This window comes from Xiphias gladius, chromosome 4, assembly GCF_016859285.1.
Source record: "Xiphias gladius isolate SHS-SW01 ecotype Sanya breed wild chromosome 4, ASM1685928v1, whole genome shotgun sequence".
NCBI classification, from domain to species: Eukaryota; Metazoa; Chordata; class Actinopteri; order Istiophoriformes; family Xiphiidae; genus Xiphias; species Xiphias gladius.
Window position 1 is genome coordinate 18,152,517 of NC_053403.1, and position 16,065 is coordinate 18,168,581.

Here is a 16,065-nt window from a genome sequence, read left to right on the forward strand (position 1 = left end):
GTAGGGGCAGAGAGGGAGAGAGAGAGGAGTAGATGTGTGCAGATGTTCATATGGAGAGACTCAAAAGAAGATAGTCACTGATCAATTTCTGTATTAAATATTGTTGATTGATATTGTGCTATGGCCCATTGATGTTGCTCCTGTTTGTGAACATCTGGGTAGTAAATCTATCAGTGCAACCACAAAAAGTCCCCTTGACACCGCAGTGTGATTTTGCAAGACCACCAGAGCTTTCTGTTGTATTTCTAATTTAAATTAAATAAACGTAGTGTGCTCTACTGTATCAGGATTGGTAAAAATTTGGAATGGCATCTTAAATATTTTTGTTGTGATCAGACAAAAAAAGGGCTCTGATTTTCAGTGAAGTTCAGTTAGATTTTGAGTGTTCATTAAGCTGAAATAGGGATAAATTGAATGAACGATTTAACACAGAGGTTAGATTTTATTACATACCGCATATTTATATCTCTTAATCTTGATCTTGAATTTAAATCTATTTAGTGGACAAAAACATGCTATAACTAAGCTCAAGTCTTGCCTTTTTTGTTGACTTTATATATTTTCTTCAAGTTCTCCTGTTGGTATGTTTCTCCTGGATCATTTTGTCCAGCATCAGCCAGTTTGCGGAGGATACAAGTTACAAAATATTGTTTTGTTAGTTAGAAAGCCACATTACTCAATCCTGTCTCTAGATTTGTATTTAAGGACATTTTTAATTTCGAGCTGAGTGCACAATCCAGGCGATAAATTGAGCCGACTTGAGGAAGGGGGCAAATATTCCAAAATGAGAAAAGGGGGCTCATTAAAATTTGTCTTGGCATTTACATCAAGCAATTTTCATTTAACTGCCTCAAATACATTTTTTATAACTCCTCATACTGGCAGATGAGATGGGGAGGGCAGACTAATCTTCAACATGTGTGGCACCCACTCAACCACCATGCCTCTCTGGGGACCATTAAAGTGCCTATTTTCTCTATTACAAACTTAATTACATATAGACAATTAAGTCATGGGAGCAATTATCATTCAGTAAAGTTGTGCAGTCACAGTAGAGCAAAAGTGCTTACACAGACAGACCCAAATCAAAACGATCAAAAGAAAAGCGGGTCAATGTGGGTAAATATCTGAAAACTCCAGGCGGAAAACTTTCCCCAAGAAAATCTCAGATAATTTGCAGGGAAAGCATATATGTATTTGAGAAAGGCAGCTTCTGTTGCATAAGTGTTGCCTTAGATCTAACCACAGGCCTGCTTTTTGGAGACATCTTAAAAGTGAACCAGACACCCCCCCCCTCCCCAGCCAGGGAGAGACATGAAGCCCTCTCATCAATAGGTAATTTGAAAAAGCCAGGGGGAAAAATCTGAGCACTTCACTGGCTGCTACTGTGCAGAGAAGAGTCTTCCCTTAACTCCGGGCTCAAAGGAACTCTATTTAGCAATGCTTAATTGTACCTCTGAGGCAAATGCGTTATTTAATCCCAGCAGGGTCATATTGATGGAGTAAAATGGTGCTGTGTGTGTTTGTGAGCTGTACCAGCTATTAGGACTTATTAGTGCTGGAAGTTCACATTAGTCTACATAATTCCTGAGGGTAATCAGGGAGGTGCAGAGTGTTAATGTATCAGTGTTTAATCAAAGATAGATTAATTGGTCTGTATTTTCACTCCAATGTAGTGAGACTGAATGGTGGGTTGATTATGGCCCTAAATAGGCTGGAGGCAGTTATTACGGTCTAAATGAGAGTAGCATGGGAACACTTTAACCTGTGATTTTAATGGCCTGAAATAAGTCTTTCCCACAGGTGAAGATGTGAACGTTGTGGAGAAAGTTCTGTGTGTTTTTCTTTGAGTCTGTAAAGACATTGACGTGGTCTTGGTGCATGTTCTTATCCATTACATCTGAAATGGTGGTAAAAATAAATGCAAATTCAATCAGTGAATCGAAGAAAATGAGTTTAGCATTTTCAGAGAACAAGAGAAACCCTGACTGTGGGGCATTTTTAATCTAGTGTCAACTGGCAAACTATGTTGTTTCTGAACTACTGATTCATGTACAATATCTGCTTCTCCTCCTTCCAAATTAAGCAGTGAGGAGTAATTGAAACAGACTGCAACAACAAACAGAGAGTTGAATGTAAATACTCAAAAGGCACCGTGTATTATCTCTTGTTTTATCCTCATATTCGGTAGCTGTGGGGCTAATTACACTGTTATGATAAGGCAACTTGCCAATTGACTGTGCTTACTGTAGGGTTTGTGCCAGTTTAAAGTTTTGATAAAAGACTCAAAACGCAATGTTCACGAGGGAGCGATAAAAACTATTTGGTGAACGCTGAAGGCTAGTATCTCTGCTTTTTAACTAAGCTCATTTTCTCATAAATCAATGCAAATGTTTGATGTCTTTGCAGTGTTTCCTTAGAATACATTTCAAATTAGTGTGTATTTTTTGGATAGCTCTGTAAACTCATGTTATGCATAGCTATAATTTTTGAATGCACCATGATTACCAGGTAGCTTAATGCCATTGCATTAGCTAGTGAAGCTTTTAATGCAGTGCTGTACTATTTTCACACTTAACAAGATCATGCAGCCCTTCATCCATTTCAATTGCATCATGCTGGGAAAATTACCGTTATCCGATATAAGCCCTCAGAGAGGAAGTAACTACCTAACACTTTGAAAATTGGTCTATTTTGGAACCGGTTCACCCTAATGAAACAGAACACCAGTATTATAACCCAGATTCATATACCTCTTTCACTCTGCTCTCTCTGTTTTATGCCCTGTCTTTTCTCTCTTCCATTCAAGCATTCAGGTTTTATTTTAGTTGTTTAAATCAGGAGATGGCTTTAAGCAAAGTTGATACAGCAAACTAAAACCACAGGAAACCTGAACAGCATTGTTTAGCGTTCCCTCGCTGACCTGCAAAACGGCCGAGGCAGCTTCGCTTCCACACTCCATGTTTCTATAACGGGGGAAATATGGAGTGTTGAGCCTCCTGGATGTTTGGGTTCAGCCTGTAACGATGTGAGTGAGAGCACGGGCATAGCACCTACACAAGGCCTTACCTGTTCTGCCCTGTGCTGGAGAAAAGGGAAGGTTTTTCCCCTTGTTAGTTTAATCTTAAAGGAATGCAGTATCCCCTCTGACTCAGCCCGGACTCCCAAATATATAAACCTACTTACCAGCAGGTCATGAAAAGAGCAGCATGTGTTGGACATGTCAGCCATATTTTTGAAGCAATACTGATTATTTAACTGAGGTAACACATAACGTGCAGGAGTATAAACTTAGAAGGGTTAGATTTGGCTTATTTTTCAAGGAGAAGGTGAAACAAGATGAGTAAAGACGCATCAAAGAGCTACACCAAGCTTTGACTGTGATCAATAGCTTGGCAGCAGATCAGTGGAGATGTCTGAGGGGATGAGTACACCTTGTTACAACTTGTCTTCAGACGTTGGTATAAGCACTCACTTTCTCTCAAGTTATAATTGTTTATCACTCTCCACAAATTTAAAAAACATTTTGTATTTTTGAATGGGAGTTTGGTATATGCCATGTCATGGAATACTGACGGTGGGGTTTGTCGTTAGTATGTAAACCTAGTAATGTAATGAGTGTATAGATGTACAGTACTCTCTCTCTCTCTCTCTCTCTCTGTGTTTGTGTGTGTGTGTGTGTGTGTGTGTGTGTGTGTGTGTGTGTGTGTGTGTGTGTGTGTGTGTGTGTGTGTGTGTGTGTGTGTGCTTGCACGCACTAAGGGTGTGTGTGAGAGAAAGATCTGTCTGCTTGATTAATGCTCTCACTCAAACTGGCACCTGGAACCAATCCCCTCTCCTGTCGCCCCTGTCTCATGTCCACCGTGTATGTATCGAAGTGTGTATGCTTTCCATACACTGTGCCTTAAGAGGGACTTGGAGCGGAAGAAAAGAAAGGTGTGTGCAGAGGAGGGAACAATAGGTGGACATGCAGTGAAGGGTATGGGGTGCCATTAATAACACACATGCCCCATCTCCTAATTTGCTCAAATTACCTGCCCACACAGTGGGCCCCCTGCCAGCACTGATGTGTGAACACAGCAGATCAAATACACCTGAAAATCAGAATGCCCACCCACTCGGCAACGCCCACACAAGCCTTTTATGGTGGTCTGACAACTCTGAAAGCCTGTGTGTGTGTGAGTGTGTGTGGAAGAGAGAGGTTGCGTGCTTATTCTTTCATGTGAGAGTGAGGTCAAATGTGAGAAAATTAGAGAATATGAAAGAAACATAAAGAAGAAAAATAGTAAAGAGTAAGTGAGAAAGAGGAAGAGATGATACAAAAGGGAGCATCGGTTCGCGCTCATGAGGCATCCCAGTAAGAGAAACACAAGACTGATTCTTTCCAACCACCTCCCATATGGCACTGCGGGGGTGGCCATTTACCATCATCTACCCTCTTCTTCTCCGTTCTTACCTTTCCTTCCGCCATTTCCTTCCCTTTATGATTTCCCTTCATCCTTCCCATCCCACCCACGCTTTCAGGACAAGGGTGATGACAAAATTGATGGGGCGGCGATGCGTTGGTCACCACAATAATCAGAGTCACCAGGACCATACCACCTGCAGCACACACACATGAGCGCATAGAAACATATTCAAATGTGTGCCCTGACAACTGAAATTAAATATGCCCCAGAGATACAAAAGGGGCCAGGAGAGTGTGTGTAGGTGTGTGTAGTGGGATGCTAGTCTTTGAACTTTGAATAGTGTGTGTAGCTGATATTGGCAAGTCTCTGGGGAGAGGAGGGAAGCTTGAAATGGTAGATCTCATTTGTAAAGTGGCCTCCAGAGATTGACAGAAAGAAAAAGAAAAAAGACAGAAAGAAAGAAAGAAAGAGACAGGGAAACAAGCATGCAGATGATTCAGACTAAGAACTGAAAGACGTTATGGGTTATGTGGTAACACTTTACATTAACCCCCCTATTTTACATTTATAAGCAGTATATAAACGCTTAATAAATAGTTTTTAACATGCTGTAGTGTAGGTATAAGCATATATAAGGAGACTTATATCAACTACAACAATTATAACTTTTCTTAAGAATCTCCAACTGGTGTAAAAACAGTTAATGTATGATCAATAACGCAGTACAGCATAGTTGTAATTATAGTTAAAAATATTGGATTACAGTGAATTATAAAGTATTTATTAACTATTAACTGAAAACACGTAGAAAGGATTTACAGGCAGGTTTTAAACTATCATGTGATGGACAGTGAAGGAGAAATATTTATAAATAAATGAACACTTAATCAATAAATGTAATAGGAACTATACTTTAATGCAAGTACAACGGGGCCCAAGAACACTGTGCAGTTCACTGATCGGGAAGCCAAAAGCAAGTACTTCATTGATAAATATAATAAAGATAATCAATAAATATACATAAAACATACATAAGTATTTCATATAAAGACATATTTTAAATACTCACAATTGTGTTATATTCCATTGTTAATCATTTTCATTATCTATTAAGAATGCTACGCAGGAGGAGTAATAGCTGGTGGCAAGTACATTAAAAATACTTAAAAATGTCCATTTACAACTACAACAAGTGTGTTAAAAAACATTCATTAAGTATGTATATAATACTTATGAACACTAAATAATGGGTTAATATAAAGTTATACCATTTAGGTTTTCTGTCTAACACCTTTGAAAATTTCCAGAAGCCTGGATGACTCTTGCTGTTAAAAAAAGTAAAGTTTTGAACAATTTATGCTTGTACAGCAATGTTAAAAAACTGCAAAATCCCCAACATTACATTTCAGGTTGTTTTAAAGCTCTTTCCTGTGACTGGAGTAGGCATCTTTTGAGAACTTGTAGCTGTTGTGTTTTATGTTGATTCCTGAGGCATTCCAGTTTACACATATTCAATCCAATCTGTTCCGACAAGCAGCTCTGCGTGATCGAAGTCTACATACATACATAATGTCTGATCCTCACTGGAGCAGGCTTTCAGTCTGGAGTTGAATCCTGTCACTCACCCAGACAGCTGCCCTCTTACAGTCGTCTGTAGTTCATTTTGTTGTTGCAGTTAAAAGTTTTCCGTCAACTGTTGCGCTGTTCATTCTATTTTCTGTCTTTCCCCAAAGGAAATAGGTCTCTCTCTTTTCTCTCTTTCTCCTTTTTGGATGGAGACCAAAAACAGGCCTTTTCCACTTCACTTCTCCTGATGCTGAATGAGCAAAGGAGGATCCCAGAGGAGCAGGAATATTTTATTAGAGTGATTTTGAAAGTTCCTCTCCTCCCCTGTCTTTCTTCATCTCTCGTGATGGAATTTTAGGATGCTGCAACAACTCTGTGTTTGTGTGAAAGAAAACAGCTCACACAGAGCAAAGACAATTCAAAGTTACAGCTAAATGACAGACTGGGAGCTCCGGTCTTTTGAATTGCATTGTTTTCTTTTTATTCCTGCTTGGGAGGAGAATTGGTGAAAAAAAAAAGCCCAGTCGGGACAGAAAGCAAGCAGTTTAGTCTCGGGGGAACTACACTCGGCACAAACAAAAATAGCAGTCATTTTTTGCTGACAAACACTTCTTAATATAAGGGTATTTTTTTGTGAAGCTGGGCTCTTTTTGTTGTCTTATTTATGTCAAAGCTACCATTTCAGGGTAGGAAGGGTGGGCTGTGTATATTATAGCCTTGATTTACTGTTGCTTAGAGATGCGTGAGAAAAAATAAGGGAAAGAGGGATGTCCGTGTTCTTTAGCTTAAATGGAAACACTGGTTCCTTAAAAAACAAAACACTTTAGAAAATATGCTAATTGGAGGAAATTTATAGGCAAAATTGTCTTTATAATGTTCACAGACAAATTTAACTTTACCTATGACCTTTACCTCTGACCTATGACCTGATTACACCTACACACACATACTCATGCACACACAGCTGGACAGATACACACACCCTTTTCCTGAAGGACCCTGCAGATGCAGCAGAAACAGTAGAGTTGGTCTGTCTGGTAAACAAACAGTGAGAGGGTACTGGGAGTCTTCACTGGGCCTCCAAATTATAGTCTGGTTAACCAAAGTCTGAGAGCCAGCCCCTTTACTGCTACACACACACATACATACAGTACATACACACTCACTGCACATGTATATGCGCACATATTCACATGACCTGTGCACATTAAAGCGACTATAGAGGCATAGTTAAAAAGCGTATATACAATCAGGTTCTAATGGGACCTTGTCTGCACTGCAGTTGAGCCAAGGGTAAAAGATTTTATAGACATAAGAGAGACTAAGAGGGAAGCACACCCTAAGGGCCCATCATAAATATTACCCAATCATCAGGCTCACGGTGTGAGGCGATTACTGATGAAAAAGAATCCCTTGCAATGTAAACACAGGTTTAATGTTTATAGCTTTTAACCCTATATACCTGTTTTATGATTTTTAAGGTTTTTTATAGGTAGGAGCTGCTTTGCTTAGAGAATTACGTGATAATGCTTTGTGGCTTGTAAGACGTAATACACTTGCCTCTTTTGCAGGAAAGTTGCTAAAAGAGACTAATTTGGTGTAAGACGTTTTCAACACTAGTTCAGCGAGAAGAGGTTGGATTGTTTAGAGATTCTTTAATTGTCTGTAAATGAGTTTTGCAACTACTGGGAACAGTTTACAGTCTCTTGAGGGACGCAAGAACATATCGGAGTGATCTATGACGCCATAAAATCCAGTTAAAACATTTAAGATGATCAGTTCTCGTGAAAATTATTAGAAATAAATCTCATGCTTCCAGAGTGACAGTATATTCCAAGCGGACAATTTAATTGTCAGCCCCAGACCACATCCCAGCAACCCCATTGCCAGAAAGTATTTTTTTAAGTGTGTGACTTTCAAATTCTCAACTTTGCCATAATGCAACACCACATAATAGATTGTATTTGAAGGACTGCGTTTCACAACGTAATTGATGTTCATCGTGGGACCCAGCAGTTGTTGAGTCTCCCTGCTCAGGACTCAATTTAGGCACTATAAAGCTGGCGTCATCCGGGTCTCAGTTAGGGGAAGAGCAAACATGACATGAAAGGCCCTGTCCCGGAATAACCAGCAAGTTGTGGAAAATACAGGGTCATAGGTCACATAATCAGACAATAGTCATTTATCCTCTGTGAAATCATATTTTCCCTCAACTTTCATGATGTTTTCTTTCATTGAACCTTCCTCCAAAGATGACTGGAATTGATATTTTCTGAGGACATCTCAGGCTGGAAGCTATGAAAGTGAACTCCATCCATCCGTCTCTTTTCTCCCCCTCTACACCCCCACTTTGTTGTGAGTCATTTCTGACCAGTAGCCTAATAGGCACAGTGTAATTATAGGCTTTAGGCAAAAGGTTTCAGGCAAAGGCCCATCTCTGAGTGAGCTGCATAAGCCGTGACACTCTCAACTGAATTTGTTAACTCATTCAGTACACGAAGCATCAGATGCTACATGAAAGGCCTCTCAAGATTTTCACAAGCCAAGGCTTCCTGGGCCATTTTGACGTCTGAATGGTTTGGAATTCGATCCAGTATGTATGGCTCCAGGTTGCAGAGTTAAGGCTCAGTGTTTTGGAGTGGCTCCGAGCTGGACTATGATCAGGAAGAGATCAGGAGAAAGAAAAAGAGAGCAAGATCCAAACCCTCGGAAGTTGAGTTGATGCACTCCCAGTACTGTGGCTGCTTGCGGTGCCTGCCCAGTACTGTTATTCACTTTCCTGTTTATCTGATTGGCTGTTGTCTTTATGCTGGACATATTCACTTGACTCACTACAGTTTTGATGTTGATTACCTCCCAGAAATGGAGCCATAATGCAAACTTTTCGAAAGCGGCTCACTTACTTTTAGTAAAAGCCCTTCATGATACCCATTCTGTGAAGATGGCCAACCAAAACAGATATTATATTTAATTCTTTTAAATGCTCCAAGAAATAAATGTATATGGTATATTTCCAGGCATGGGTTTACTCTGTCTTTGGTTAAATGTTTATGTCTGTGTGCAATTGAGCATCCATGACAGACTTTTTTTCCCTCCATCTGGTCCTCCTCTACAGCCCCTTACATCGATTTGGACCCAGTGCACCTGGACATTCCTCCACCCTGTCTCCATGCATATACATACATATATCCTCACCTCCTGTCTCCTTCCTTTCCCTCCCTGTCTCCAGCCGCTGCCCGTCCTTCCTTACCTTCCTCCAGTCTCGAAACAGAAGCAGTGGAAACGGTCGAGTGACAGCCGATAGCCCCCCTGCGAGTGCTAGTCTGGGCCGCTGCCTGTTCGCCTCTCGCAGTGTAGTCACTCTATCTATCTCGCCTGTGCCTCCTTACCTCACATAAATCATTCTCAATTCTACTACACGGACAGGCAGAACAGAGCGAAATCTCCCCCTATAAATCTGGTATTAGTTTTACCTCACATAATGAACACAGGGCTTAACGGTCCTGGATACATGAGAACAGCATGTCTTGCAGATGTACTATAAATATTTTGATACTAGCCGGCTAGTTTGCAGAGGGGAAGTAGACCAGTGAAATACACAGAGGAAGGGAAAAGTGTAAAGTGGAATGTTGGCCTAGCCCAAGTGTCTGTATTGTCTTTAGCACCTACAGAGGGTCTCAGTCCAAGAAAAACGCTCTTTACAGGGTTCCTGTTCCCAGCCGTGGTCCGGTACCACTCTTGGATAAGCTGTGTTTCCTTCAAGCCAATCCTTCAAACTAGTCTCCAAGGAAGGGGATCATTGTTTGATTAATAGCACAATCAGACCTGATTGAGTGATAGATGTTTTGAAGGGAAAACCAGCACGCCTTAGGGACACTGGGACCAAGTCTGGGAAAGGCTGCTCCAGGGAGGGTTTGAATGGTGGAAGGCTTAAATTAAAGTGAAGGACCAATAATAGCATAGCTAATGACACAAAGGCTGCACAGACTGGGGCAGCCAAATATGCCTAATACTGTAAAGATATTTTGTTGCAGCTATGTAAAGAAAAACTATAAAATACACACACAGTTGCAAAAAAAAGTGGAAAAATTGAACTCCCCCTTTTTGGCATGTTTTGGGCCACAGCCCCAGGCGCTGTCACCCTTCCGCATCAAAGAGTCACACAACCACCCACCAACACACACACAAACACAAACACACACACACACACACACACACACACACACACACACACACACACACACACACACACACACACACACACACACACACACACACACACACACACACAATCTACAAATACTCTCTTACGCATGCACATTTTTAGGGCTATGACAGCAGGTGGTGTATGACACGTCAACATCTGAAGGCTCCCTCGCAGACACAGAAAGAGTACTCAGCTCTCTGCCCCAGTCACTCAGATCTATCATTGGGACTCTTTAATGGCAGCCTTCATCACATATTACTGCTTTATTTTCTCCTCTCCATCTCTCAGCCCACAGAAGTTCCTTTTTTGTTCCTATTTTTAAGTACAAGTGATCTCAATTAGGGACCTCCATGAAGGCGGTAGGCGGCAGACAGTCAAAGGAATAAGAGCAGAGAGGAAATTGTCTTTATACCCCTCCTCTCTCCCTCCCTCCCTCTCTACCCTCCTGCCACAAGCAGTGAGCAGCCGCCCCCTCCATGTCTCCATCTCTTTCCATGCTGCTCTCTGCCATTTCAGGAACAGAGTGAAATATCAGACAAACTCTTTTTCTGTATTTCTCAATACTGCAACATAAATACATTAAACTCTATAGGCACAGCCACTCCAGGTCTCTCAAAGTCTAATACAAAACTTGGACAAGCATCTGTGGAAATGGTTGCTCTGGGACACACACACAGACACACCACATTACGTGCCGTCCTCATCCTAACAGTTCATGGTGATGTCACAGGTTCGGTGACAAACAGTCATAAAGGGCTTAGCTGTGATCTGGGATCACTGTGTGCATGTGGATGTTGGTGAGGTTGTGTCAATGAGGTCACGAGGAGTAAAGTTTCTGCCTATCGTCATCCTCAGCTTAATGGCTGGTTCACTAATTGACATGCCCAGTTGGCTGGCTAACAACCGAACTCAATCCAACTGACCTGCAGGGTAGATTTGCAGCTGCACGTCTGTTCTCTTGGTTGGTTTGGTTGACTGACTAGTGGACGGTTATTTGGCGAGTTTGCTGCCTGGCCTGGTGGGCTTGCTGATTGGTTCGCTGACAAGCTGGTTGGCTGGTGGCCTGCCAAACATGGAAACATCCAGTTAGAGCTGAAAAAGCCTGGGCCTCGTCACAGCCCTTCTCTAGAAAGCTATAATTAAGTGTCTTGAAAAATGCACCACTGTGAAATGGAGCCTTAATCCTGAGCCTTAAGCAGCTGTACTTTTCCTCTTGAATGATGAGATTATGCGCTTGTGAAAAAGAGAAGGAAAGAGGAAAGTGGTATGGAGAACCAGTAATGTTTCTCATGATCTGTTTTTATTATTTTTTCTGTAGAAGTTAAAGTGCGTTCATGTGGATGATCCCATACACTTGGGTGTGTCCTGCTTATATGTACTTTATAGCATCAACAATGAGCTATGTGTTCTGCGTTCTGTGTTCTAATGAGATGTTGTTAATAGTGAATATAAAAGGGCCTTTACATGTGTGTTTCTGTGAATGTCAAAGAGAAAGAGAGATGTAAAGAAGTTGACAGAGAGATTCTGCATGGTTAGTTTGCTGACAACATTATAGACAGTGTGTGTGTGTGTGTGTGTGTGTGTGTGTGTGTGTGTGTGTGTGTGTGTGTGTGTGTGTGTGTGTGTGTTTGTGTTTGTGTGTGTGTGCGTGTGTGTGTTTGTGTGTGTGTGTGTGTGTGTGTGTGTGTGTTTGTACACATTAGCGGTTCACACAGTCTTTGTAATTCCAAGTGGGAATGAGAACAGAAACTTTTAATACACGCTTGATATCTCGACAGGAAAATTAGTCAGAGTGTCAGCTGAGTTTGATTTTTATTGAAAACAAATAATTGAAACTGAGCAGCAGAAATACAATATTACCGTAAATCATAAAATGCACATCCTGCTCAATGTGGTATACTGTGGTTCTTCACTGTTAGTGACTTCGCCTACTGTGCAATGACTCCAAGCCAGTGTAACACAGTAGATGAATAATACCAGAGCTGAGAGAGATGATCCAGCTGTGCACCAGGCCAGCAGCAGCCACACTGAATGAACAGCTTTACGCTAGATTCATTACTAAATAATATTACGTCTGTTAATGCTGAGCAGGATTGGTCAAATATCCTAAAAGTCCAATACTGCACGGAGGTTCCAGCATATAATTTTAATCAAAAGTAGATTTTTGGCTGGGTTAAATCCAGGACACTGAAGCGGAGGAAGCGGTATTTTTTGATTGAACAGCATATTCTGGCACATTAACGCCTTCGCCACTGTCTCCCTCACATCTTCAGGACATCAAACGGCAGATTTTAAACTCAGAAGTCGCCCTACACCTCTGGATGACAGGGAGCCAGGCAACAGGCCCTACTGTATGAATACAGGCCGTATCCTTTAGGGAGCTGGAAGACAGATGCTGGACGTATAGCGGGGGGGGGGGGCAAAGCGGAGTCAGATGGGACAAACACTCTTTGATGAGCGGGGCTTGTCAGGGTCTAAGTCACGACTACACTGGGGTGGGAGTGGGAGCGTTTGGGGCCTGGGAAGGGAAAATCAAAAGGTTCTTCCTGGTGCTGCCTCTGATGGGACAATAACAGAGTGCAAAAAAAGACTGATTAGTTGGGCTTAGAAAAGTAAGTAAGTTGTAAGTTGTAAGTTGACTGGGGATGTAATTTTTACATAATGTATCTATTGATTTGTCTTTTTTTCATAACCCATACAAATAAACAGTTACAAAATTAAATTTAATTTCAAATCTGAAAAAAAAAAACAATTTCAAACATATGCATTTGCAGTAATTAGGCTGACTAAATTGATTGTATGAAATTGACTCGAGTTATTATTTCATCCCTAACATTTCCTAGATTAGATTCCACTACAACATTAAGGATGTTTTCCACATTACTCCAAATGTACTGAGCACTGAAAAAATTATATTATCGGAGCTGAAACTTAACTCTGTTGGAATAACTGGCTTCACGGTTCCTGCAAGGCCATGTTTATCACTATTACAGATTTAATTACTACTATTCACATTTATTCATCCATGAGTTGTTAGTTGATCTTTGAGAATGTTGGACAATGTGAACCATATTTCTGGTGTTTGGGGCACACAGAGGGGAAGTGTAACTCAATCCCCCCCCACCTCCCCATCCACATGACGAGGTGCCAGATGCGTGTCAGTGCTTTCAGACTTTATATATATCCCTCCCACATCCTCACACACACACACACACACACACACACACACACACACACAGACACACATATACAGACATATGCTAACAGACATGTATGCAAGTTTATGCCCACGTACATACATACTTATGAAACAGAAGAAGTCAAGTTATTTCAAGCCCTCCGGCTGTAATACTGCGAGTAAACGTTTTTTGTCTCTACACAGAAATCTTATCGTAAAAAGTATCATGCTATATCCAGCTTTATAGCACAAAAATAAGCTGAAAAATCCCTAACAGGATCCAAATAACCAGACAGCTTTGTCTCCCAGTAGTCCCTTTTATTTTGAAATAGACCCAGACTATCAAAGGCCTGTGTCTTAAAGACTCAGCAATAAAAGCCAGTTTAGGGGCAACGGAAAAGGAACACAGAGTAGCAATACACATGCTGTTGTGTGATGTGGCACTCAGAAACACTCATCGGGAGACTGATGGATAATCAGGACAGAGGGTGGGGTGGGTGATGAGAGTCAGCTGAGATATTGGAGTTTCTCAGAGAGCTCAAGGAGGGTAGATGATGCCCTCTACAGTAGACACAGGAGGGACAGGCGAAGAAGGCCTTCTCCATGACTGCCTTCAGAGCAGCATCCACTCTGAATATTAGATATTTCAGCGCTAAAATCAAAGCATAAAATAGTTTTCTTTTTTTATTTGAAATGATTTTTCACTCATGTTAGAAAGGTGTTATTATGAAAGGAGTCTAAAGCTGCCATCAATGCTTTTTAAAAAATAGGTTTTTATCAAATTCGGGGATTTTTTTGTTTGTTTTTCCCTTGCTTTGAAAAATGTTCAGTTTGCAAGAAAAATATTTTGCATCGTTTATTTTGGAGTGGTTGATGAAGTATTTAGATGCTTTATTTAAATAAAAGTAGCAATTCCACGTTACAGGTAAACGTCCTGCATTGAAAATATTCCAAAAAAGTGCACAAGTGTTATCAGCAAAATGTACTTAAAGTATTGCAAGTAAAAGTACTCATAATGTAGAAACATGGTCCCTGTGAATTTTATATTATTATACTACTGAATCATTATTACTGGTGCACTAATGTGAAAATAGCATTTTATTGTTGTAGTTGGTCGAGCTGGAGCTAATGTTAACTATTTTATACACTGTTGGATAGTTTAATATATAATAATATATGATATTTTATAAGCTCAACATATGTTTCATATGTTAAATCTTAATCTGCAAAGTAACTAAAGCTGTCATATGCATGTTGTGCAGTAAAAAAAATAAATACATTATTTCCTTCTAGGCTTTTAGTGGAATAGAAGTATAAAGTAGCATTGAATGGAAATACCTAGGTAAAGATCAAGTACCTGAAATTTGTACCTGAATGCAATACGTGAGTAAATGTAGGCTACTTAATAGGCACTTTGGAAACGATCTAGGGGCTCATCTTTTGGCTCTGTAAGATTGGGTTTACCTTTAACTAATGAAATTGTACCTATGTAATAATTTTAACAAGCTGTATGAGCCACAACAGATTGTGAAACAGGATTTTACATAATTGACTTTTTCAAAAGCGCCGGCGGTTAACAAGAAACGGCCCCAGTGGTTGATGAACACTGTTAAAGTAGAATACCTGTACACCTGCACAACAGCTCTCCCCTGCGACCGAGTGAAACTCTACTCCTGCGCCTCTACCTGACTCACCGCTCTCCGGTGACTCACTCACTCCTACCTTACGGAGTGTAATTCACTTCTCAGCCGGGCTCGGCTCTCTGAACGCTCTTGTGAGCCGCATACTGTCAGGACGTGGTGGTAACACAACACGGACTGATGGACTGATGCGTGCACGCCGACTGGAAATGAGCACCTCCAGAGTTAGGAGCGCGCGGACAGCCCAAGAGAGCGGTAACATGTCGGTACGTACAGCGGGCTCTGTTAAGCTCTTAACTGTGAATAACGATAAAGATAAAAGAGGTGAAACGTAGCCCCATGTGTGTTTGATTCAGGTATAGACGTTACACTCAGACCTGTCCGGTCGTCTATATAGGCGTGATAGATTATGGTGAAGGGAATGGATCTGACTCCAGACACCACGTGTTGGAGTCACATCAGTGCAATAATTGCCGGGCGCTTGAGCTATATAAACCACAAAAAGCCTGAGCACGGGAAACCCCGGCCTCCAAACACTAACCACATTTGCGGCTCCAAAAACGAGATTCGTTTTTCCGCCTCCTTCATCTCAACGGCGATGATTTTTTTCCCCCTGATTCATCAACCGTTTTAACCCTATACACAAAACCTGCTGCTCGGCAGAGAGACTTTAAGGAAAAATATGTGCAATTTGCAGGCGTCACGGGGTTATAAATAGCTCTGTTAAGTATTGTCAAAGCTTATCCCTTTGACTTTGAAAACTTTTTTTGTGTGTACATAGCCTGCGGGCTTTCAGAGAGCCTTTCAGTTTGGCACAAAGACGCACCTGGAGCAGCGCTTTGACTTTTCACTCTAGGAAGACAGACAAAAACTTTTTTGAGCATCTGGGTCGGCTGTTCATTTTAGACCTGCTTTTTTTTTTTTTTTTTGTAACTCTATAGCCTATTACGCGCTCGGAAATTTATTTGATGTTATTTATATCCACACATGATCAACTACGCCTGTGTTATGGCGCACGGACGCTTCCTCCGAGAAGTCTGAAAAAAAAGAACTTGTCATTTAAAA

The 16,065-nt window shown here is 41.0% G+C and overlaps 1 protein-coding gene across 2 annotated transcripts in view; it reads left to right on the plus strand.

Annotated features, from left to right (window-relative positions):
* Window positions 1–16,065, plus strand: part of runx2b (RUNX family transcription factor 2b) — a 38,325-nt gene that overhangs the window by 1,623 nt on the left and 20,637 nt on the right. The window lies entirely within an intron of this gene.